Source organism: Xiphophorus couchianus, chromosome 14 (genome assembly GCF_001444195.1).
Source record: "Xiphophorus couchianus chromosome 14, X_couchianus-1.0, whole genome shotgun sequence".
In the NCBI taxonomy this organism is placed as follows: domain Eukaryota; kingdom Metazoa; phylum Chordata; class Actinopteri; order Cyprinodontiformes; family Poeciliidae; genus Xiphophorus; species Xiphophorus couchianus.
This window is the reverse complement of record NC_040241.1, coordinates 24216853-24242271: the sequence shown is the minus strand read 5'-3', so window position 1 is coordinate 24242271 and position 25419 is coordinate 24216853. Positions and strand designations below refer to the sequence as shown.

Below are 25419 nucleotides of genomic sequence, written 5' to 3'. Positions count from 1 at the left end.
AACAATATTTCAACGTTGATTGACTCATATTTTGAACATGCAGATGTTCTTAAATTTAGATTTGATCCATGTTTTGTATTCATTCATAACCCAATCAGACAGTAGCGGAGGAAAATTAAATACTTTTGGAAATCTTATAAAATCTTAGAAACCATCAGTACATGTCACAACTGGAATACAATAAATAGAAATTAAATTCTGACTATAAACCATGGAAGACCTACCTGATGAGTATTTCTGATTGTTTTAGGTCTATGCGTTCTCCCTGCTGCTCTGCTTTAAACCCAAAGGCTCAAAGACCTTCATCATTTTATACAGAACGTTTTACGGAGGTGAAATGAGGACATTCTGGTTGTTTGCATGTTTACTTTAACAAAACAGACACTGACTTGATTATGTTCTTCACGGTAAATTGCAGCAGGCAAATGATCAGCTGCAGAGGACTGGACGTCCAGGACACCAGGATATTTGTTTCTGTTTCTCTAAAGCAACAATTATGATAGTTATAAAGTTTTATGAGTATTTATTTGTCTGAAGCTAATTTAAACATTCAAAGCATGTTTATATGGGATATAATGATGCAAACACTGGATTTTTCTCAGTCTTTGTGTCCTGTTGTTGACGTAGTGAACTCTTCCAGTTGTGTCATGTTGGTGAATTGTGGAGGACATTTAGAGAATTAGGGTTTCAACCTGTTGTCACTCAGAATCTCAGATTAACAGTTGTTTAATCTGAAAGAGAAATGTGATTAAAATCCCATCATTATTCTAAATAAGAGGAAACAACCTTTAGAAATATGAAAATTATTTTAAAAATATAAAATTTATAAAGAGATTTAGTCGGATTATAAAAAAAGCTAAATTTAATTCGGCGATGATGCCAGAAAATAGATTTATGAATAATAAATGATGAATATTATCTTACTATACATGAGGATGGCTCCTTCAGCTCACATCCACACACCAGTGGAGATAAACCTCTCACACACACACACACACACACACACACGCCATCATGGCTCCGCCCACTTTCATTCATGCTCAGCCTGGTGGAGTTTCAGGATCTCAGAGGAAAAATGTTCTGAAAGCTGGAAATGTTCTCAGATTGATAATGAAGAATCGATTCATCGATTTATTATTAAATCTTTTAAATTTGCAGAACCTTCTAGATGTTGAGGTGAAGATTTTTAAAATAATCCTTCATAATGAAACAGACCCACAGCATGATGGGGCCGAGCCCGGCATCACCATGGCAACGACCGCAGAGCCACAGGAGCAGAAGAAGAAGAGGCGGTCCTAAAGTAGAAGAAGAAGAAAGGATCTGTATTTAGGAAAAAATAATAAGTAACAGATTATATTTTTTTGTAGCCAAAATCACTTTTGGTAAAAATATTACTTAGGGCATTATTTTTGGATGGTCACCATTTTATTTTCAGCATAATAAATTTTTATTATGTGGAAAATAAAATCAGGACCTTCCAAAACTAATCCCTTAAGTAAAAATTATTTTACAAAAAAATCAGCCAAGTGAGCGATTGGTGACCTGTAAAGTGTGTACCCTTCCTCTTGCCCTTTGACCCCTGGAGATGGGGACCAACACCCTCTGAACCTGAAGTGTGCTAGATAAAGTAGGGATGAAAATAAAAATCACTTTTGTTAAAAGTGATTTAGCTGGAGAGGAACTGCTTTACAGTTTACCACAAAATATTAAAACGTCTGAAATAATGTAATAAAAACAGGCATAAAAACCTGTAAATTGGAGGCCAGGTGAATAGCACTATTCCTAGTTTATTCCCAATAGTTTTAGAATAATTTAGAGAAACAGTGATGTATATATAAATCACTGTATATCTATCTATATATATATAAAAAATGTTTTATATAAAAAAATAAGGCATAAGGCATCGGTATATCACCCGAGAGGGCGGGGTTCGAATCCAGTCTGGGTCCTTAGGCAAGAACCTTCAAGCTACTGCCTACCTCATACCATGAGAGACACAAAAATGCATAACATGCCAGCTCAGACGTCGCCCGGCCAAGCAAGGTCTGCGTCAGGTGTTGGGGAACCAGAGCACCTTGATGACAAATGGGCTACTGGAACAAGACGGAAATGGGCGAGAGATGAAAATGTGGATCTGTTGGAATGCTACTACTCAAGTAACCCTAATCAGAGAGGTTACATGCAAAGACTGGTGAAGGAATGGTTACTTCGACATCCCCAGTCAACACTAAGTTCGGCGCCAATTACAACGGCTGAGTGAAGTACCATCAGAGATCATTGAGAATGTGAATGCAGCATTGAGACCATAACAGAAACCAATGAGCTGATCTACAACTCAACATCAGTGATCCTTGAGACACTTGGCTATAAGATACCCACCAACTGAACTGGTTAACTGAAGGGCGGACAATCCACTTGCACAAGTGTCCATCAAATGTGGCATATACCAAGGAGATGCTCTGTCCCCGCTACTGTATGCCAAGAGTGAGCGAGACATCGACTCACTGATCCACACCACCAGGATCTACAGCACGGACATTGGGATGTCATTCGGACTAGAGAAGTGTGGTCGGCTGATCACAAAGAGGGGGAAGGTCATCCGCACAGAAGGGGTCTCACTCCCAGAAGGAACAATAGCAGACATAGAGGATAGTTACAAGTACCTAGGTATGCCACAAGCAAATGGCAACCTCGATGAGGTCACAAGGAAAGGAGCCACAGCTAAATACCTCCAACGAATAAGGCAAGTCCTGAGAAGCCAGCTCAATGGCAAGAACAAAATCCGTGCGATAAACAGCTATGCCCTGCCAGTAATCAGATACCCTGCTGGAATAATTAGCTGGCCAAAGGAGGAGATAAAAGCCATGGATATTAAGACTAGAGGACAGGACGAAACAACTAAGATCCATAAATACATCAGGGACAAAGCCTCAACAGACAATGTGCTCAGTGAATATCTCAGACAACAGGGAACGGAGGTTGAGGTGCCAGAGATACCATCATGGGAGGACAAGCCCCTACATGAGATGTACCACCAGCAAATAACCCAAGTGGCTGATATCAGTAAATCCTACCAATGGCTGGAAAAAGCTGGACTCAAGGACAGCACAGAGGCCCTCATCCTGGCCGCCCAGGAACAGGCCCTAAACACCAGAGCAATAGAGGCCCAGATCTACCACACCAGACAAGACCCAAGGTGTAGGTTGTGCAAGGAGGCCCCTGAGACAGTCCAGCACATAACAGCAGGGTGCAAGATACTGGCAGGGAAAGCGTACATGGAACGACATAACCAAGTTGCAGGCATAGTGTACAGAAACATCTGTGCAGAATATGGACTGGAAACCCCGAGATCAAAGTGGGAAACACCCCCAAAGGTGACGGAGAACGCCAGAGCTAAGATCCTGTGGGACTTCCAGATCCAGACAGACAAAATGGTAATGGCGAACCAACCAGACATTGTCGTAGTGGATAAACAACAGAGGAAAGCCGTTGTGGTAGATGTAGCAATACCAAGCGACTGCAACATCAGGAAAAAGGAGCACGAGAAACTAGAGAAATACCAGGGCCTCAGGGAGGAACTGGAGAGGGCCTGGAAGGTGAAGACCACAGTGGTGTCTGTGGTCATCGGGGCCCTCGGGGCAGTCACCCCCAAACTGGACCAATGGCTACAACAGATCCCAGGAACAACATCAGACATCTCAGTCCAGAAATGTGCAGTCCTTGGCACAGCCAAGATACTGCGCAGAACCCTCAAGCTCCCAGGCCTCTGGTAGAGGACCCGAGCTCAGAGGATAAGAACCACCCACGGTGGGTGAGAAGGGAATATTATATATATATACAGACCAAAAGTTTGGACACACCTTCTAATTAAATGGGTTTTCTTTATTTTCATGACTATTTATAAGGCAATAAATCCCACTCACTAACCTGACAGGGCACACCTGTGAAGTGAAAACCATTTCAGGTGACTACCTCTTGAAGCTCATCAAGAAAATGCAGAGTGTGTGCAAAGCAGTAATCACAGCAAAAGGTTGCTACTTTGAAGAAATTAGAATATAAGCTAACTAGTGTTAGACTAGTGTATAAGGGTGGCACCCTGATTCAGGGATACTGAAACACTTTTAGGGGGCTAAAGCTAAAGCTCCCCTAAAACTGGGTTAGAATCGCCACTAGTGACTTCACATGAAAACTGGCCCTTAATTAACCAGTCAGATTAAAAGTTCATAACCCACACTGCCAGCAGGTGGCAGTATTATCTTGTAGGAATAACTCAAACAGTCCAAACAGTTTAATGTCATTTTTTATTTCTTTCCTTCATACAGAACCTTTCCGTCATGTTCATGTTTTAGAGCAGAGATGAAAAACCCATTCGATCTGTTTTACCTCCAGTGTTTTGCACAAATGTTTATTTTTTATTTGTATCCCCAGGATAAAGACATAAAACCTTAAGATATTAAAGTAAAAACCTTTCAAAGTTTTATATTACAGCAGGAAGACTGTAAGTATTCAAGATGTCTCATGAACTGACCTGTAAATACATAATTATTGTGAGGGAATACCAAAGAAAAATTAACAGCCTACAGTATGAGGTCATTGAGTTATAGCCCAGCGGGACATTAAATCATGAGCTGGTTTTACAATATTTGAAAAACTTGTCCATCATTGTGACACAGAAACACAAACAGGTGTAAAAGGTTTTCATCGGACGCCAGCAGACACAGTCAGCCATTTACTGAAGAGCAGCAGAAGAAGAAACACTGGGAACCAAAACCTGCTGATCAGGTTCGTGTTTTTAATCAAATCAAAATCTGTAAACCTACATTTAAAAAACAAAAAACCTGAAACAACAGAAACTGTGGATGAGTTTGTGAATTTGGTGCATTTTTTGTACAAACTTGTTTGTTCATTCGGTGAAGTAAGTAAAGTTTGGTGAAGGACTCAGTTGTTGTCTTGGTACGGTAGTGATACTTTAAAATATATTACTAAACAGTGCAGCCCCTCAGGAAGCCCCTGTTGGGTAATTGTTTATTTTACTGTAAAATACCAAACATATAATTGATGTAATGAGTCTCTGCTGATTGGACTGATTTCTGAAGGCATCTTTTGTCTTTTACCCTGTTTTCCTCTCCTCAGTTGTTCATTTGTCTGGTTTTCCAGGTGAAGATGGCCGCCAACTCTTCCCTCCATACTCTGAGCTGTAACTTCCCACTGATAAATTTCCTCATGCCAACCATCTTAGCGCTCCTCAGCTTGATGATCCCTCTTCTGGTTTATGTCCTGGTTGTTGGTTTCCAGCGGTGGAGGAAGCAACCTTTCAGCTCTCCTTTTGCGACGTCGAGTCACATCGACATCCTGACCTACAACGTGGCGTTCATGGACCTCCTTGGTGTCTCAGGGAACTATTTTACATATTTTGGCGTATATGCTGATCAGCTGGAGGTACTGATCGTAGGATACAGCATTTTATCCGTTTACACAATTGGACATCCGCTGCTTCAGCTCCTCACCTGCATCGAGCGCTACCTGGCTGTGGTTCATCCCATCTGCTACCTGCGCCTGAGAGGCTCAGCAGGCGTCAGGATTAGAAACATCATCATTGGTTGTGTTTGGCTGAGCTGCATTGGTGTGATGTTTCTGTGTGTGTGGTTGGGAGTATCATTTCTAACTTTGTCTTCTGTGTTCCTGTTCTTCACCACCGTGGCTTTCTGTTTTTGCAGTGTATCTGTTCTCTGGGCTTTGATTCGTCCAGGGCCTGGAGAAAGGGGCGGGGACAATAGGCTTAGTAACCAATCAAAGCAGAGAGCTCTCCACACAATGGCTCTGATCACAGCAACCCTATCACTGATGCTTATTAGCAGTCTTATTATCTCTGTAGTACAAATAGTTTCCATCCCGTACGAGTTCACGTTCTGTGTCTTAGGGAGTTTTTCAGTGTTGTTCCTTTTGCCCACCTATCTGGTTTTACCGCTGCTCTTTCTGCAGAGGGTTGGCAAACTAACAGTCTGTGGACACAAACCAAATGAAACAGCGTGAAGTTAGAGGGGTTTTTTTCAATGAGGTCATCCTGACATCATTGTTCTTTACTCTATATACAAGCAAACGTTTAAATTTTCTTTTGTCATTTATTTAGAGAAAACAATTATCTGTGAAAAAAGACCGTCTTAAAGTGAACCAGGATTAGTTGAACATGTTGGCCTAAATATGTTGTAATTTTCTTATTAACAAAAAAATGATATGCCAAAACTCATATTTACTTCAAAAATGTATACCTTTTGTTATATTTTTCACCCTTGGAGTTGCCATTTATTCACATGTTTCGGTCCATTCGGTACTGGAGTCTACAGCGTAAACACAGGGAGGCTAACTTTACCTGAGTTGTTGTTTATCACATCCAGTTTGACTGGTTGAATTTTAGATATTGCCACACTGTGATAAAAAGTGAGATGAATCTGGATTATTTCCCACATGAAAGAAAGAAGAGGTCACTGAGTGGGACACAACTTCCAGAGGATCTACATTTGTGCCCTCAACATTTCTCTCCAGAAGACTTTGACTCATTTGTACGAGCAAAACTGACAAAGGCTCCAACAGATGATCGTTATATATCGTATATCATAATAAGTTAAAAAGTAAACATAGAGAAATATACGTGTTGGATTCCCTCCTGAAGCCAAAACTCCTGCTACCTGATCTCACATAAGCAGAGTGATGGGTGGAATATCCTTTGTTGTTGGATTTATTTTTATCCTAATGTTGTTTGATAGCTCTTATTGTCCACAGAACATCATGTCTGCTTTGGATTCATCATGTCTGCTTTTTATTATAGATTATAAATGTGACAGAATTTGCAAAATCCATTTGTTGTTGTGACTGGTTTTCTAATTGAATTATGACCCACAGCAGCTGTTCATCAAGGATTTCTTATGGAATATTCAAAAATCCCTTCACAATCATTGTGACACATTAACATAAACACTACTTTGGACTGGACTCCAGCAGGAAGCAGTCGGTTAGTGAAGAGGAGCTGAGGAAGGAGCGTTGGGACCAAACAAAGTTTATAAGGTTTGTGTTTTTGACACATTTGAAGTCTGTAAAGTGAAATTTGAATAACTAAAGCCACATTGTTTTGGGCCATCCAAGTTTGTCATTCAGTAAATCAAAGCTTGGCCGGTTTGTTACAGACTAAAATGGATACAGTTGGTTGCCTTTAGATAGAAAACTAACATGTCTGACACTTTCTGTGGTTTTTTCAGCGGTTCATCGTCGTTCCTCTTCATCCTCAGTCGCTGATGTGAACTGAGATGTCCAGTAACTCTTCTTCCAACTCATCGCTCCTCTCTGGCTCTGGAAATATTGTGTTTCTAATAATCAATGGTGATCAGGAATTTTAGGCACATATAGAAACTTTATGGTGTTTTTACTCTGCATTTTTGTTCTTCATTGAAAACACAGGCAGATATACAACAATGTGATGAAATTTGTCAGGAATCTTAGGAATAAATAAAGTTATGAAAGCATCAGTGTGTTAATTTTGTGTTAAATCAAATTAAACTGACATTTTGCACTAAAAATATATGAAAATCACACGTTTATTAGCAATAACAAAATTATTTTCTTATTTAAATGCTGAATTATATGCATCAAAGCCACTGGACTGGATATACTAATGTATTTTTATTTAATTAAATGATTTAATATTTAAGATGGATGTAGAAATTACAAAGACTTAAGGTTGTGGGAGGATGTGCAGTGTGTTGCTGTTTGGGTGTTAATAGAGAAAATATACTGTAATTTATTAAAATTGTTCATTAAATTAAATCTTGCATTGTAATTATTTTGAAAAACATATTTTCCTTTATGAACAGCTGCTTTCAAACTGGAATGTAATATTAGATCTTTTGAAATCTTTATGATGTAAACTTAATGTTTTTTATGGGTAAAAAAGTACATTTTGCACATAAAATGAAAAACAAACTCATTTCATAAAAAGAAAGCACAAGCTTTTAATTTGAAAAATTCAACTGTTCTTAAAGTCACATATTGATGTTTTTCTACCACAGAAGCAACTTGAGATCTCTGGTTCTCCTGACACATTCACATCCACTGTTACACCAAAAATGTTTTTAATTTAACAGCATTGCTCATGATTTCTGTGTTTTGTCCTGATATTCCTTCACTTGGACATTTTTAGAGTTATTAGCTGAACTTGTTGGAAATCTAAAGGATTTGAAAGCAATATTACATCAAATAATTGAACTGAAAGCTTTAAACATCCACCCACCAATCTATCCTGGATCATTAAGTTTATCGTATTTGTAATTTGTTAATATGCAAAAACCCATTTAATATCCGGTCTAGTTTCGGGTGCAGATATTTTAGTAAACTTTAAACAAGTCAAACTAACTTACCAGTAACTGACAGCTGCATAGAGAAGAGGTCATCAGATTGATTTATGGCACAGAGTGGCATTAATCATGGCTTATTGTTGAAATATTCAAAATAATGCTTATTGATTATGAGCGACAGACATACAAATCAGCACTAGAACAGGTTGATACTGAACAGGAAAGAAGAAGCTCATTTATTCAAGAGCAGCTGAAGAATCAACACCAGAACCAAACATCTGATCAGGTTTGTGTTTTTACACCAACAGCAGCTGCTTGAGGAACAACTTTACTTTAGGAAGTTACCTTTACTATGAAAAGTAACTTTAATTTCCCTGTTATAGTAACATTAGCCAATGCTTGGATGTTTGGATGATTTCTGGGTTCTGGGACTTTTTTTATTTTAATCTCACTTAATTCTTTCTGTTTACTGATGACAAATTATGTTATTGTGATGAATTAACTTAAAAGTTTGACACATTTGAACTTAAAGGAACATTTTACTTTACTTGAAACAATTAAGTTCAGTGCTGTGATGTCGTGACCCAAGCTTCACCTGGGACAGGTCCGGTACCGACCGGGTCGCTGAGGTGGAGCAGGGCTAGAAAACTATAAACACAAGGAGAGATTAATCCTCAGTGCTGCAGGTTCGATTCCAGCCTGATGACCTTTGCTCCATTTCCTGTCTAACTCTCCCAAATAATGGCCGCCTGAGCTTAAAGATCCTTTATTGGTTTACTTCTCTATTTGAAGGAAACTAAATGATTTGAAGAAAACTGACTTACATTTATCAAGTTAAACCAACTTCATAAATTAAGTTGAAGTTAATTGAATTCCTTGTTACCAACGGAAGCAATTCATTTAAGTTGGTTGAACTGTTTCTTTTTTCAGTGTACCTGTGCAGAACCTGGTGACCATCTGGACGTTGGAGCAGAGAAACATCTGGACTGAACTGAAGCAGAGAGGTGTGTGTTCAGTTTGGCCCCTGAATCCTTGAAGCCACACAACATGCAGGCTGTGTTCAAACACCAGACCCTTTATTTGACCGGGAAACCAACACAAATAAGAAACAATTTGGTTTTAAAAAGCTTCAGTGACGACTAACAGCTTTGGTTTTCTTTTCTTCTCAGGGTGCAGAAGTTGAGATGGCGGCCAACTCTTCCTCCCCCTTCGGTTATTTGTGCTCTGAGGTCTTTTCTATCCAGCTGAGCCTCACCATCATGAGCTTGTCTTTTGTTCCCGTTGTGGTCTTCATCCTGTCGGTGGGCTACCAGCGGTGGAGGAGCCAGCGCTCCGGAGGAACCAGCCACATCGACGTCTTCACCTACAACGTGGCTCTGTTGGACCTGCTTGGTATCGCAGCGATCGCCCTCATGTTCTTTGGCAGCACCTTTCAAAACTCCAAGCTTTGGACCGCAGGATGCTCGGTGTTCGGCTTCTCCTCAACGGGTCACACGCTGATTCACGTCCTGACCTGCATCGAGCGCTACCTGGCTGTAGTCCATCCCATCTTCTACCTGCGCCTGAGGGGACCGGCGGGCGCCTCCATCAGAAACGTCACCATCGGATGTGTCTGGCTGGTCTGCTTTGTAGTCATGGCTACCACTTTGTGGATCGTTGCTTTATTTGCTTCCATCTCCTTTGTGCTGATGTCCTTCACAGCTGCAGCCTTCTTCTTCTGCAGCCTTTCTGTTCTCTGCGCGCTGCGGCGTCCAGGGCCAGGCCAGGCGGGCGGGAAAAGGGACGGCGCTGACCAATCAAAGCGCAGAGCTTTCCAAACCATGATCCTCATAACAGGAACTCTGTCACTGAGATTCATCAATGGTTTGATCACCACCTTACTAATGGTGCTGTTGGAACCGTTTGGATACGTTTTCTGCGCTGTTGCCTGGTCTTCGCTGCTGTTCGTTTACCCCAGCACCATGGTGATACCTCTGCTGTTTCTGCAGAGGATGGAAAAGCTGCAGATCTGTGGACACAAAGTCAGATTCAGCATTAAACTCATCGCAGAATGAAGTCAAACATGATCTGGCAAAAATATGAAAAACGGAGGAAATGTCTGCCAAAAAAATGTGAAATTTGGAAACATGAAATATTTCAAATGTCACATTTAGATGGATGGATGGATGGATGGATGGATGGATGGATGTTAGATGATCACATTATTTTCAAAGAATAGATAATAAAAATACTAGAATAACAACAGTGTATTCTAATTAACTCCAGTTTAAAAATTTGTTTAAATAATCAGTTAAAATATTTTAGAATTACTTTTAAATGATAAAAAATAATGAGAACAGAGTAAAACCTTGTAAAGGGACCAACTCTGAGCTCCACGCCAACCAAATATTATATTTAACTAATAAATCTAATTTATATTAAAAACATCTCATTTCCATGTCGTCTTTCTCACCTTCAGTCAGAATAAAATGCACCTGAAACCGTCTCTCAGTTTTTATTGAGTTCTGCATGTTTGCTTCAATCTTTGCACGATGTAAAAATTAAAGTTTCAAACACATTAAAGCAGAAACATTTACTAGAGGCAGCATTTGAATACTGGAACAATTATAACCAGAAACATTTCATTTACAGATGATGCATCATAGATCCGCTCCACGTTAAACAAATGAAGAATTTGCATTTACTAGTTTTGCATTTCTGCCTTTATCTTGAAAAAAGAAATGAGTCACAACCCAGTTTCTTTTCATTTCTTTATTTCTTATTCATTAGTCTACAAAAATTACAAAAATAATTAATAAACTTTCATTCATATGTTTGTTTTATGCTGTTAAGCAAATTTTCTTTGTATTGGCAATGTTTATTTTATTCCCAATATAGTTTTAGTATAATTTAGTATTTAGTCTTGAATTTATATGTTACAATGTAGGACTGAAGAAAATACTTCTAAGTTTAGAAAATCTACACTTTTCAAAGAACAAGCCAGTTTATCTCTAATACAGTTTTAGAATTATGTAGACAAACTGTGTGATTTCTCATATATATATACATATATACCGTATATATACCATATATATATATATATATATATATATATATATATATATATAGATATATATAGATATATAGATATGTATAAGGGTGGCAACCTGATTCAGGGATACTGAAACACTTTTAGGGGGCTAAAGCTAAAGCTCCCCTAAAACTGGGTTAGAATCGCCACTAGTGACTTCACATGAAAACTGGCCCTTAATTAACCAGTCAGATTAAAAGTTCATAACCAATACTGCCAGCAGGTGGCAGTATTATCTTGTAAGAATAACTCAAAACAGTCCAAACAGTTTAATGTCATTTTTTATTTCTTTCCTTCATACAGAACCTTTCCATCATGTTCATGTTTTAGAGCAGAGATGAAAAACCCATTCGATCTGTTTTACCTCCAGTGTTTTGCACAAATGTTTATTTTTCATTTGTATCCCCAGGATAAAGACATAAAACCTTAAGATATTAAAGTAAAAACCTTTCAAAGTTTTATATTACAGCAGGAAGACTGTAAGTATTCAAGATGTCTCATGAACTGACCTGTAAATACATAATTATTGTGAGGGAATACCAAAGAAAAATTAACAGCCTACAGTATGAGGTCATTGAGTTATAGCCCAGCGGGACATTAAATCATGAGCTGGTTTTACAATATTTGAAAAACTTGTCCATCATTGTGACACAGAAACACAAACAGGTGTAAAAGGTTTTCATCGGACGCCAGCAGACACAGTCAGCCATTTACTGAAGAGCAGCAGAAGAAGAAACACTGGGAACCAAAACCTGCTGATCAGGTTCGTGTTTTTAATCAAATCAAAATCTGTAAACCTACATTTAAAAAACAAAAAACCTGAAACAACAGAAACTGTGGATGAGTTTGTGAATTTGGTGCATTGTTTGTACAAACTTGTTTGTTCATTCGGTGAAGTAAGTAAAGTTTGGTGAAGGACTCAGTTGTTGTCTTGGTACGGTAGTGATACTTTAAAATATATTACTAAACAGTGCAGCCCCTCAGGAAGCCCCTGTTGGGTAATTGTTTATTTTACTGTAAAATACCAAACATATAATTGATGTAATGAGTCTCTGCTGATTGGACTGATTTCTGAAGGCATCTTTTGTCTTTTACCCTGTTTTCCTCTCCTCAGTTGTTCATTTGTCTGGTTTTCCAGGTGAAGATGGCCGCCAACTCTTCCCTCCATACTCTGAGCTGTAACTTCCCACTGATAAATTTCCTCATGCCAACCATCTTAGCGCTCCTCAGCTTGATGATCCCTCTTCTGGTTTATGTCCTGGTTGTTGGTTTCCAGCGGTGGAGGAAGCAACCTTTCAGCTCTCCTTTTGCGACGTCGAGTCACATCGACATCCTGACCTACAACGTGGCGTTCATGGACCTCCTTGGTGTCTCAGGGAACTATTTTACATATTTTGGCGTATATGCTGATCAGCTGGAGGTACTGATCGTAGGATACAGCATGATAGTCGTTTCCTCACTTGGACATCCGCTGCTTCAGCTCCTCACCTGCATCGAGCGCTACCTGGCTGTGGTTCATCCCATCTGCTACCTGCGCCTGAGAGGCTCAGCAGGCGTCAGGATTAGAAACATCATCATTGGTTGTGTTTGGCTGAGCTGCATTGGTGTGATGTTTCTGTGTGTGTGGTTGGGAGTATCATTTCTAACTTTGTCTTCTGTGTTCCTGTTCTTCACCACCGCGGCTTTCTGTTTTTGCAGTGTATCTGTTCTCTGGGCTTTGATTCGTCCAGGGCCTGGAGAAAGGGGCGGGGACAATAGGCTTAGTAACCAATCAAAGCAGAGAGCTCTCCACACAATGGCTCTGATCACAGCAACCCTTTTACCGATGCTTATTAGCAGTCTTATTATCTCTGTAGTAGAAACAGTTTCCGTCCTGTACGGATACACGTTCTGTGTCTTAGCGTGTTTTTCAGTGTTGTTCCTTTTGCCCACCTATCTGGTTTTACCGCTGCTCTTTCTGCAGAAGGTTGGCAAACTAACAGTCTGTGGACACAAACCAAATGAAACAGCGTGAAGTTAGAGGGTTTTTTTTCAATGAGGTCATCCTGACATCATTGTTCTTTACTCTATATACAAGCAAACGTTTAAATTTTCTTTTGTCATTTATTTAGAGAAAACAATTATCTGTGAAAAAAGACCGTCTTAAAGTGAACCAGGATTAGTTGAACATGTTGGCCTAAATATGTTGTAATTTTCTTATTAACAAAAAAATGATATGCCAAAACTCATATTTACTTCAAAAATGTATACCTTTTGTTATATTTTTCACCCTTGGAGTTGCCATTTATTCACATGTTTCGGTCCATTCGGTACTGGAGTCTACAGCGTAAACACAGGGAGGCTAACTTTACCTGAGTTGTTGTTTATCACATCCAGTTTGACTGGTTGAATTTTAGATATTGCCACACTGTGATAAAAAGTGAGATGAATCTGGATTATTTCCCACATGAAAGAAAGAAGAGGTCACTGAGTGGGACACAACTTCCAGAGGATCTACATTTGTGCCCTCAACATTTCTCTCCAGAAGACTTTGACTCATTTGTACGAGCAAAACTGACAAAGGCTCCAACAGATGATCGTTATATATCGTATATCATAATAAGTTAAAAAGTAAACATAGAGAAATATACGTGTTGGATTCCCTCCTGAAGCCAAAACTCCTGCTACCTGATCTCACATAAGCAGAGTGATGGGTGGAATATCCTTTGTTGTTGGATTTATTTTTATCCTAATGTGTTGTTGTTTGATAGCTCTTATTGTCCACAGAACATCATGTCTGCTTTGGATTCATCATGTCTGTTTGGATTATAGATTATAAATCTGGCAGAATTTGCAAAATCCATTTGCTATTGTGTCGTCTTTCTCACCTTCAGTCAGAATAAAATGCACCTGAAACCGTCTCTCAGTTTTTATTGAGTTCGGCATGTTTGCTTCAATCTTTGCACGATGTAAAAATTAAAGTTTCAAACACATTAAAGCAGAAACATTTACTAGAGGCAGCATTTGAATACTGGAACAATTATAACCAGAAACATTTCATTTACAGATGATGCATCATAGATCCGCTCCACGTTAAACAAATGAAGAATTTGCATTTACTAGTTTTGCATTTCTGCCTTTATCTTGAAAAAAGAAATGAGTCACAACCCAGTTTCTTTTCATTTCTTTATTTCTTATTCATTAGTCTAAAAAAATTACAAAAATAATTAATAAACTTTCATTTATATGTTCGTTTTATGCTGTTTAACAAACTTTCCTTGTAATGTTTATTTTTAAAGCTTAATAGTTGTTCATTAATGTGTTTAGTTACGCATTTTGTTTTCCACATAAGGTGTTTAAAGTTTTATTCAATCACTTCAAAACAATCTGGACAGATATAATTTTTTTTTAATATGGAAGTATTTCCATATTAAAAAGTATGGAAATATTTTTCTTTTTTTTAATTATTTAAAATAAATATAACTTTACTTTCTTTCACATTTTACTTTCTGTAAATTAACCCTCTAAACTATTTTTTCTGCTTGTGGGTCTGGAAATTATAACCAACTTATGACAGAATTTGTTTTCATGAAGACGTTTTCTTTGGTTTCTTGTATTATTATAAATGTTTTTTTTCCTCTGTGTTTTTTCTGGACACTTCATGTAGCTTTTATTAATCATTTTAAATAATTTTGTCTCTTTAAACAGAATCACCTCATTAACATATTTGATCAGATTATTTATTATTTATTTACTGTGTATCGTCATACATTTACTGTCTATGTCCAGTTTTAATTTTATGACAAGACGGAGATTTTAAAAAATTCCCTGAAATGTAAAACATTAATACCAGACCAAGCTGCATTTTTGCATATGGTTTGTATTTTTTGGATTATGGCTCCTGGTTGTGAGATTAAAAAACGAGGTGTGATTGAAGGACCTGCTTTAGAAAGGTTTGCCTTCTCGTTGAAAGGGAAACGTAAATCATGAGCCTGAGTGAAACATGCAAAAACCTTCTTCTGTCATTGTGACACAAACAAGTAATCCATGAATGTTGGACAGAAACTTTATTTGAGCCTGAAACTCTGAGGAGACGACGAGAACCAGATCCGTCTGACGAGGTGCGTTTTTAACAAATCTGAAGCTTGTTCATTTAAATTTGATTAAAAATGCTTCTTAGCTTTTATTTATTTTTGTTGTGTTGCAGCAATAGCTTGTGTTTAATTTTATTTGTCTGATATAAATGATGCAGGTTTACCTTAAACAGAAGTGATGAAAATGAAAAACATAAAAACACAAGAAAAACCCCTAAGCACAGTTATCTAAAAACTATTAAAGCTTTTAATATTTTATCATTTTGGTTTCATAAAATTTAGTGGAAGAAAACAGAGCACACAAATGTTTTTAGATATTTTTACCAATACAGATCAGAATAAAACGTCTTTGTCAGATTAAATAAAACCACATTTTACTGCAGCCACGTTTCCACCACTTCTGCACATGAAGAAACTCAACAAACTCAAATTTCCATCCTCAGTTTTTCTCAGACAGATTCAGAGATCCAGTAAAGATCAGATATTTTTTTACAAATTCACTATTTGATTTAGATCTAGACTTTGACTAAGCCATTCAAACGCTGATCTGACGCTGATCTTCATCTCCAGTCCTGGAGAGACGGGATCCAGCAGAACGTCTTCGCTTCAAAACACCCGAGTCAAATAATCAGGAATCTGACTTTTCAAGAGGCTCCAAGCTAATTTCTGGGATTGTAAGACTTTCCTTAAAATTTGACATTAATAAATGTTACAAAGCACCGTAAGTCTTTAGAGAGATCCTAATGTATCAGTTACCAATGCACTGCAAAAACACAAAATCTTACCAATAATTTTGGTCCAGTTTCTAGTGCAAAATAAGACAAAACCTTTCAGTAACATGTAGAGTCTTGTTTTAAGTAAATAATTCTTTAATACTGAAAAAAAAAATTCTTCCATTGGCAGATAAACTAACTTATAACAGGAGAAAATGTTTTGTTATAAGTGAAATAATCTGCCAGTGGAACAAATACTTTTTTATGAATATTAAGGTATTATTTGCTTAAAACAAAACTATATCTTGTCAATAAAGTTTCAGTAGGTTTTGTCTTATTTAATGTGCACTAAAATATCTGGACTAGAAACTACACCAAAACTACTTGGTGGGACTTTGTGTTTTGCGGTGAGATTATTTTTTCAGCTGTTAATGTTTCTTTCCTTTTCATTTTCAGACATCGATATAAATGTTGCTGCCTTCTGACTCGTCCAACTCGTCCCTCCGTCCTCTGCTGGTGTTCTGCACTGCCCCTCAGACACTATCAGTGATGGAAAGCCTCCTGGTTGTTTATGTGCTCCTGTTGCCTCTTTTCCTCTACGTCATCGCCGTCGGTTACCAGCGATGGAGGAAAGACGGTTTCATGGCTCCTTTCACAACGTGGAGCCACATCGACATCTTCACCTACAACGTGGTTTTCCTCGACATGTTTAATATAGTCGGGACATTGTTCTACTTTCTTGGTGCCGTCACTGAAAACGCAGGTATACAGCTGGCAGGAGACGGCATATTTAACATTTTCTTTTCAGGACAGACTCTGTTCCACCTGCTCACCTGTATGGAGCGCTACCTGGCCGTCGTCCATCCCATCTTCTACCTGCGTCTTAAAGGCTCAGCAGGCGTCAGGGCCAGAAACATCACCATCGGATGTGTTTGGCTGATTTCCATTCTGATAATGATTCTGATTGTACATATCCATATTTCCTATTCCATTATCAATGGACTGATGGTGTTCTTCATGTCTGTAGCTTTTGCTTTCTGCAGCCTGTCTGTTCTCAGCGCTCTGGTCCGTCCAGGTCCTGGCAAACGGGACGAGGCCAGGGTCAGGGCTGACCAATCAAAGGAGAAAGCTTTCCATACGGTTCTCATAATCACTGGAACTCTTTCCGTCAGGTTCGCAAGCATCTTGATCAGCTCTGTAATTCAAAATCATCTTGGAGATGATATTTGTTTGATTGGTTGGTCTTCAATGTGGTTCTTGGTGCCCAGCAGTCTGGTGTTACCTCTGCTCCTTCTGCAGAGGGCAGGAAAACTACCCCCCTCTGGGGCAAATGTCAAATAAATATATCACCTTAATATCAACACTGCATCAAATATAAGATAAGATGTTCTTTTTGGAAATAAATGATCTTCTATGAGGGTTAAATCTTTGAACCAAAGACACTATTAAACTATTTCTTGCTGTTAAATGTGAGGTTATGCAGTTGCAACATTTAGGGATAGTACTCAGTTCAGAGAGTGTAAGTGTAAAATAATCGCAACGAACTAGAAAAGATAGATTAGAAGAAGAGCATTTGCAAACCATAGCACATGAGTGAGAATCAGATATATTTTTGTGCCCTCACTGAAGCAATATCAATAAACAAGTGAGTTCTGGGTTCTTTGTTTCAGTATACTCTCTTACTATTTCATTTAACCTCTCTCTAATACTTATGGATCCATCGCATTGGACACTACTGACGTAAATTACACTACACATGATGTGAAGTAGAACACAGTAACACTCCTTTAAATAGGCAAGCTAATCAATAATAACATACTTACATGGTTTTGGGTTTTCAGGTAAAACAGGAGAAACATATCACTTTACCAACTGTACAATGAATCCACATAAAAACCACTTTTGTAAAGAAAACAAACTGAACCAGGTGTGAGGTCAGCAGGTGGAGCTGAAATGGGCGAACTAACAAACCAACAACCTCTACCAAAACCTCGGGAAGGAAAGTTGCTATTGGCTGTGTGAGAAGTGGCTTAGAAACCTCAATATGACGTCATAATTAATTACCATATTTGTTGCTATTGTATTTGTCATCCAACCTATCAAGTTAAGATAGTGCCAAAAAAATAAAATAAAATAAAATAAAACTCTAAATATGTTTGGAACAATAAATTAACTTTGTGGAATAATTTAAGTACTTTAATACGTTTCCTGTCACATTTTCTAAATGTTACGTTTATATTTACACCCTGATAAGCAGCTTTGTGCATGCATGATTCATTTCCAATGTGGACACAGAATGGGGCTCACATTGGAAATTCAGTTCAATTCAAATGTATTTAATCAAGGACAGCACGTTAAACAATGCTGCATGTGGAGAAACAGATAAACTTGTTTTGTGCACAACAAAGGCTCTGAAAGGAGTGAAGGGATTATTTAAATCCACCAGGGGGCGTCCTGACCTCCAGACTCGCCGCCCTGCAGGTTTTAGGGATTTCCTTGCTTCAGATCAGCTGATTTCAATTGATGACTGATTAACAGGCGTTTGTTGAGCTGCAGTCAGTTGAATCAGGACATTAAAGCAGGGAAACCTCTAAAACATGTCGGACAATGTGCCTTGAGGACCAGGGCTTGGAAACACTGTGGTAGAAAAATGTACATTTTGAAAATTTAAAAAAAGTTATTCAGTCCTACATTATAAAAAATAAATATCACATTTTGCTGTTTCTCTACAGCAAAATTTCTAAATATATTTTTAGAATATATTTTTTGAAATTATTATAAAGATATATAAGAGATTATGAATAAAACATATAATGCTATTAACATGAGTTTCATTAGAGGTTTAGATTTGGACTGTTTCTTTGTAGTGGGCGGGTTTTACAGCTTTAGTTTTACTTTGTGTTTGGACTGGAAAATGTTAAATCTGGCCATAGCGGCGAATGGCGCCATTTTTGTTATTAATGAGCGTGAGGCGCATGCGCCATACTGGATAAAACCATGACGCAGCTTCTACGTGACCTTTTAATTAAAGACGCGACCAGCTGCGGCTGCACGGAGACACGAAGCTGTCGGTCTGATACTCATGGACGTTGGGACCTGGATTAAATGATATTTACTGAGACGCGGAATCCGAGTGGACGCCCAGCCTGGTGGCTGAAACCTCTGAAACCTCTGTGGTCCGATTGACATCCTGTCATTGTTCATCGAGGCCCAGTTTGGTTCCTTGTACTTGACCTACTAGCAGGCCGCAGTGGTGCAAGGAGGCCGCGGGAGCGCCATGTTTGAAATCGCTGCGTTGGTTATTCGGTAAGTTATTTTTCAGAAGCTTCATTCTAAGTTATTTGTCTTTTTCCACCGATGACGTTAGTGAAGCCATTTTTTTGTGTCTAAACAGAGCAGCACCTGGCAGAGACCAGACCAAGGCCTCTCAGCTGAAGCATCTGAGGGGATATAATGGCATCTGGAGCTAGCAGATGATCGATTATGGATCTTGTGACCTGTTCAGGTTTAGGTGTAACTAGAATCATATATTTACAATCTGAAGTTCCTGGCTTAAAGTCAGTTGTGATGAGAAAGAAAGATGGCTGCCAAAGACTTGGCAATTACAGTTTAGATGCTGTAGGAAGTGATTCAGCTTGGGCTTTGTAAATATTACTAATAAACCTTGATAACATACCTACTTATTAGTACCAATATAATGAGGCTGTTATTAGTATAACTGCATTAGGATAATATTTATCTTTCCAATGAATATCAAATATGTTTTTGGGTGACCATGAGGTCTATCTATTTCAACATACATATTTTTTTTAATTTTTTGTACCTACTTAACATTTAGGTTGAAATGTAGGGTCCATACTTTAATAATTCAATAACTCAAACAAATTTAATTTACGTTCAATTTAAACGTGAAAACCGGATAATTTTTGCGCCGAAACAAGGCGCGGCGTCGTGCATTTCATCATGAGACTTCATTTCTTCTGGACGAAGACGGAGGGATCTGCTGGAGCTGCAGGTCAGAGGTCACAGAGGTAATGTTCACACTGTAATCCACCATCTTTTATTCTCAGGTTTTCAGCTGAACTCCATGTTTTCCTTCTGAAGAGGATCGACTGGGACCTGTCCTTCAGTTTGTTTTAACCCATTTTCTCTCCTAGATTAAGCAACTGGCGAACCTTTTGTTGCAAATAACTTTATTTTTTCTCATAGATAAAACCACCAAAGGAGCTTCTACTACAACTAACTCTATTTTCTCCTATAGCAACACTCTTGGAGCAGCTCTTTCATTTCTGTCTCTCTCTTTATTCTGTCCTTTCAAATCCCCGGGGGGTCGTGACAGATGGCCTTTCATACAGAACCAACTTCTGGTTCTGCTGGAGGGTTCTTCCTGTTAAAGGGAAGTTTGTCCTCTCCACTGTCACTACATGCATCCTAAATATGAGGCATTGATTTAGCTTACTTAACTTTTAATGAATTTAAATAATTGGTGCAGTATTTTTTTTTTTAATCTTCCTGTTAAAGGGAAGCTTTTCCTCTCCACAGTCACCACTTCATCTTCAGTAAGAGGCCTTGCTTTAGCTTACTTAACTGTTAATGAATTTAAATAATTGGTGCAGTGTTATTTTTATTTTTTATTTAAAGTCTTCCTGTTAAAGTGAATCCTTCCTCTCCTCTCCACTGTCACCAGATTGATATTCAGTACAAATCATTGCTTTAGCTTAACTTTTAACTAATTTAGATCATTGGTCTAGTGTTGACCTTATTTTGGAAAATCTTCCTGTTAAAGGGAAGTTTTTCCGTTTTTGTTACCACGTGGGTCATCAGTAGGAGACATTGCTTAAGCTTATTTATAATGAATTTACGTAATTGGTGCAGTGTTAATGTTTTGGAAATCTTTCTGTTAAAGGGAAGTTTTTCACTACATGTATCCTCAACATGAGACATTGCTTAAGCTTTCATAATTTTTAACTTATGTTTGATAACCGGTTTTTATTTTTTGGAAAGTCTTCATGTTAAAGGGAAGTTTTTCCTTTCTACTGTCACTACATGCATGTTCATTATGAGGTGTTGCCTAAGCTTACTGTAACGTAATAAATTTAAATTGGTGAAGTGTTGACCTTATTTTGGAAAGTCTTCCTGTTAAAGGGAAGTTTTTCCTAAACACTGTCACAGCATACATCTTTAGTATGAGTCTCAGCTTCAGCTTACATAACTTTTAATCATTGTATGATAACTGCAGTTTTTTTTTGGTACAACTTCCTGTTAAAAGGAAATGTTTCTTTTTGGGAAGTCTTTCTGTAAAGGGGAATTTTTGTCTCATCACTGTCACCACATGCATCCTCAGTGTCTGTGGTGGTGGATGATAGTTTTAGCTCATGGTTGAGAATTTAAGGCCTGGTCATCACCACATGGTATATGGACTGGGAAGACATAGAAGCCAATCAACAAATTTTGTTGAGATGGAAAGACAACTCTGAAGACACCAGATGACTTTGGACTGTGAAAGATGGGAGTGGGAATCCAACGGCAAGAAATGTGGTATGGTACTTCCAGTAGCCACTCCTTAAGGCTATGATATCATAGGAAGAGTTCAAGGAATTTGGTATCAAATGAGGACAACTACGGGATTGATTCATTCCATGCACGATGCTCCACACAAGAAAAGCACGGTAGGCTATTTGAAGGGTAGCTCTGACCTTGGTTTCAAAAGGGTAAAGGTATGAAAGCGAGCCCGACTGAAGGGTAAGGGCTTGGTTGGGTTTGTGTGAAACTAATTTGACTCACGGGTAAAGGGTTAGCGTTGCCCTTTGGTCAGGTTTGTGTGAAAAAGAACCCGACCGACGGGTAAAGGGTTAGTGTTGCCCTTCGGTAGGGTTTGTGTGAAAAAGAATCCGACCGACAGGTAAAGGTGTGAAAACTAACCAAACTTGGATCCTTCAGTCAAATATGTGTATGGAATCCATTGTAAAATTTACTAAGAAGGTACCAATATAAATAACATTTCAGTGACGACCAAAACTGACGAGACCAACGACTCAAGTGACCCAGCCACTCCTTGACTGCTCCCAACAATGACCGACGAAAAAGGCCTTCATCGCCCCCACCGCTGATGGATGACCTCAGTGACCCTGCCACCGGGCTCAGAAGTTTTCAAGAAATGCTGCAGGTATTTTATTATTTCAGAGAGCTTTTAAGTTTTTGAAAAGTGATTTCTGAGTTGTTAAAGAGTTTGACCTTAAACTTGCAGCCGTCTTGTTGTCTTCCTGTCCTGTTGTCCTTCACGAATCCTCCTGGATCATCTGGTTTTTCGTGTCGGATTTCGCCCTTCAATGGACCCCCATCGACCGACGGAAAAGGCCCTCATCGCCACGACGACGGAAAAGGCCCTCATCGCACCGGTCATCCCCTGCTGATGGGATGACCTTAATGACCCTACCATCGGACTCTGTAGTCTTCCTCAAGAAATGAAGCAGGTATTTTTCTGATTGATATTTACAAGTGTGAGATTTTGAGAAGTGATTATTCATTGAGTTAAAGGGTCAAACCTGTACCTGTCCTGTTGTCCTTCAGGAACCCTCCTGGATTATTGCCCCAATGACGGAAAAGGCCTTCATCGCCCCCACCGCTGATGGATGACCTCAGTGACCCTGCCATCTGGTTCAGAAGTTTTCAAGAAATGCTGCAGGTATTTTATTATTTCAGAGATCTTTTAAGTTTTTGAAAAGTGATTTCTGAGTTAAAGAGTTTGACCTTAAACCTGCACCTGTCCTGTTGTCCTTCAGGAATCCTCTTGGATCATCTTGTTTCTGTCTATGATTTCGCCCTTCATCGCCCCCATCGACTGACAAAGGAAAATGGCTGAACTTAAAACATTTACCAAAACTTTTTTTCTTTCAACCAAAAACTGGGTCTGGTACTTTGGCAGCCTTTTTATTTAATTTTTTTTTCTTTGGACAATTTTGTTTAGAGACTTCATAATTAATTTTATTTGCTCTGTTTATTTTAGATATTTAAAATGTCTTCCAATTTCAGTGTTAAATGTTAGAACAAATGTTTGTTGATTTTTGAGAATGTTTGCATCATTTGGCGTTACCATGGTTATGGCATTGATTATGAAAGGCTTATACTGTTTTATTGTGATCTGTCTGTGTTTATGCTGCTGTTTGTCATTTTATTTCAACTGTTTTTGTTTTCTGTTTTTCTCTCCACAGTTTCAACACCTGGCCTGGCGTTCTGATTGGCTGCGGTTGCTTCCTGGAGGAGGACATTGGCTGACATGATGCTGCCACCACCCAACCGTTCTCCCTCTCTGTTTCACTTCCACGAACATGGAAAGTTCTCCTGATCGTTGACCTGTTGTTGTGTCTCTGCTCTGTCTTCTCTCAGCTCCAGTCGGTCCTGGCAGACGGCTGCTGGTACTGAGCCCGGTTCTGGTTCTGCTGGAGGTTTCTTCCTGGTAGAGGGGAGTTCTTCTTCTCTACTGTCGCTACATGCACGCTCTGTATGAGGGACTGCTGTAGAGTCCACAACTCAACACAAGCGATTTGCTGTCGCCCCCTGCTGGTCAGATGGAGTGAATGCTGTAAATGATGACTCCATACAATCTGCTGGGTTTTATTTGGTACAAACTTTTTAAACTACTTTAATAATTAACTGAGATCATTGTACTAGCAATTGGAGTACATGTGATTGAACTAAATTTATTTCAAAGTGCATTGAGACGACATTTGTTGTGAATTGGCAATATATAAAATTAAACTTTCAAACTAACAAATGGGCCCCACCAATAAACAATAAAAAAACCCCACAACAAACAATACAAGAAAGTTCAAAACCCCAAAAGTAGATACCAAAACATTCAAAACCCCCAAAAGTAGATTTCAAAACCCCAAAAGTAGACATCAAAAGCTTATAATTATAATGTTAATTCACAACAGTGTCGTTGTCGAGGCATTTTACGAAAAGTCATTTCAATTTAGTGAAATTACGATTGATAAAAGTTTTCAGTTTCTTAGGTTCAGTTAATTAAAAAGCAGTTTAAAAAGTTTGTACCAAATAAAACCCAGCAGATTGTATGGAGTCATCATTTACAGCATTCACTCCATCTGACCAGCAGGGGGCGACAGCAAATCGCTTGGGTTGAGTTGTGGACTCTACAGCAATCCCTCATACAGAGCATGCATGTAGCGACAGTAGAGAAGAAGAACTCCCCTCTACCAGGAAGAAACCTCCAGCAGAACCAGAACCGGGCTCAGTACCAGCAGCCGTCTGCCAGGACCGACTGGAGCTGAGAGAAGACAGAGCAGAGACACAACAACAGGTCAACGATCAGGAGAACTTTCCATGTTCGTGGAAGTGAAACGGAGAGGGAGAACGGTTGGGTGGTGGCAGCATCATGTCAGCCAATGTCCTCCTCCAGGAAGCAACCGCAGCCAATCAGAATGCCAGGCGTCGAAACTGTGGAGAGAAAAATTACAGAAAACCAAAAGTTAGTTTTTAACTAAAGACCTGTTTGAAATCAATCGAATATTTATTAGTAGAATAAGCTAGCAGCACTTACAGAAAAATGCTGCTATAACTGTCTGTGTGCTAGAAGTGAGCAGAGGTGGAATAATTTGTTTCAGGTTGTAAATATTTATTTTGAATCATGTCAAAGAGAATTCGGCTGTTAATTAATGGAGATGCTCGTTGTTGCTCTCATGTCTTGTTTAACAATCGTCCTCATTAAAAAAAAACAGATTCATTACTTGATTCATTATTGTGCAACATGTTTCAATTTAACTCAGATGTTGAGAAAACAGCTGCTACAAAACCTTGACATAACAATAGGTGTCTGCAAATTTCTGAATTTGAAAAAAAAGTCAAGCAATTTTCTGATTATTCTGGTGTTTAGAAAATAGAAATAAATGACGTGAAGCAGAAAATGTTTGGTTTACTGTGAGTGAACAAATGTAAGTAAATGTCTAGTTTCAGACAGTCTGACTGCAAAAATAAATCAAAATCTAGAAAATCGTATGTTTATTATGTAAATGTTTTTAGAAGATAAATGAAACTGTTTTATACATTAAATTGCTACATAAGTCAACGTTCAGTCAGTAGATGCAGGTCAGTGTTTTTCTCAGGGATTTAAAAACATCGATTCCTGTCGACCAAGGGATCGGCTTCACTAGGTCAAAGGCCAAGTTGGAGTCCAGCCAAGAAAGTCATGTTATCCATTT

At 38.6% G+C, this 25419-nt stretch overlaps 1 long non-coding RNA gene across 2 annotated transcripts; it reads left to right on the top strand.

Annotated features, from left to right (window-relative positions):
- Nucleotides 1–20799: 20799 nt before the first annotated feature.
- LOC114157068 (uncharacterized) lies at nt 20800–24925 on the top strand. Of its 2 annotated transcripts, XR_003598086.1 has the most exons (3): nt 22497–22674; nt 22772–22886; nt 22984–24925. It is a non-coding gene; the product is annotated as an uncharacterized LOC114157068 (long non-coding RNA). The 2 variants fall into 2 exon arrangements; XR_003598085.1 differs by lacking the exons at nt 22497–22674; nt 22772–22886 and adding an exon at nt 20800–22367.
- The last annotated feature ends 494 nt before the right edge of the window (nt 24926–25419 follow it).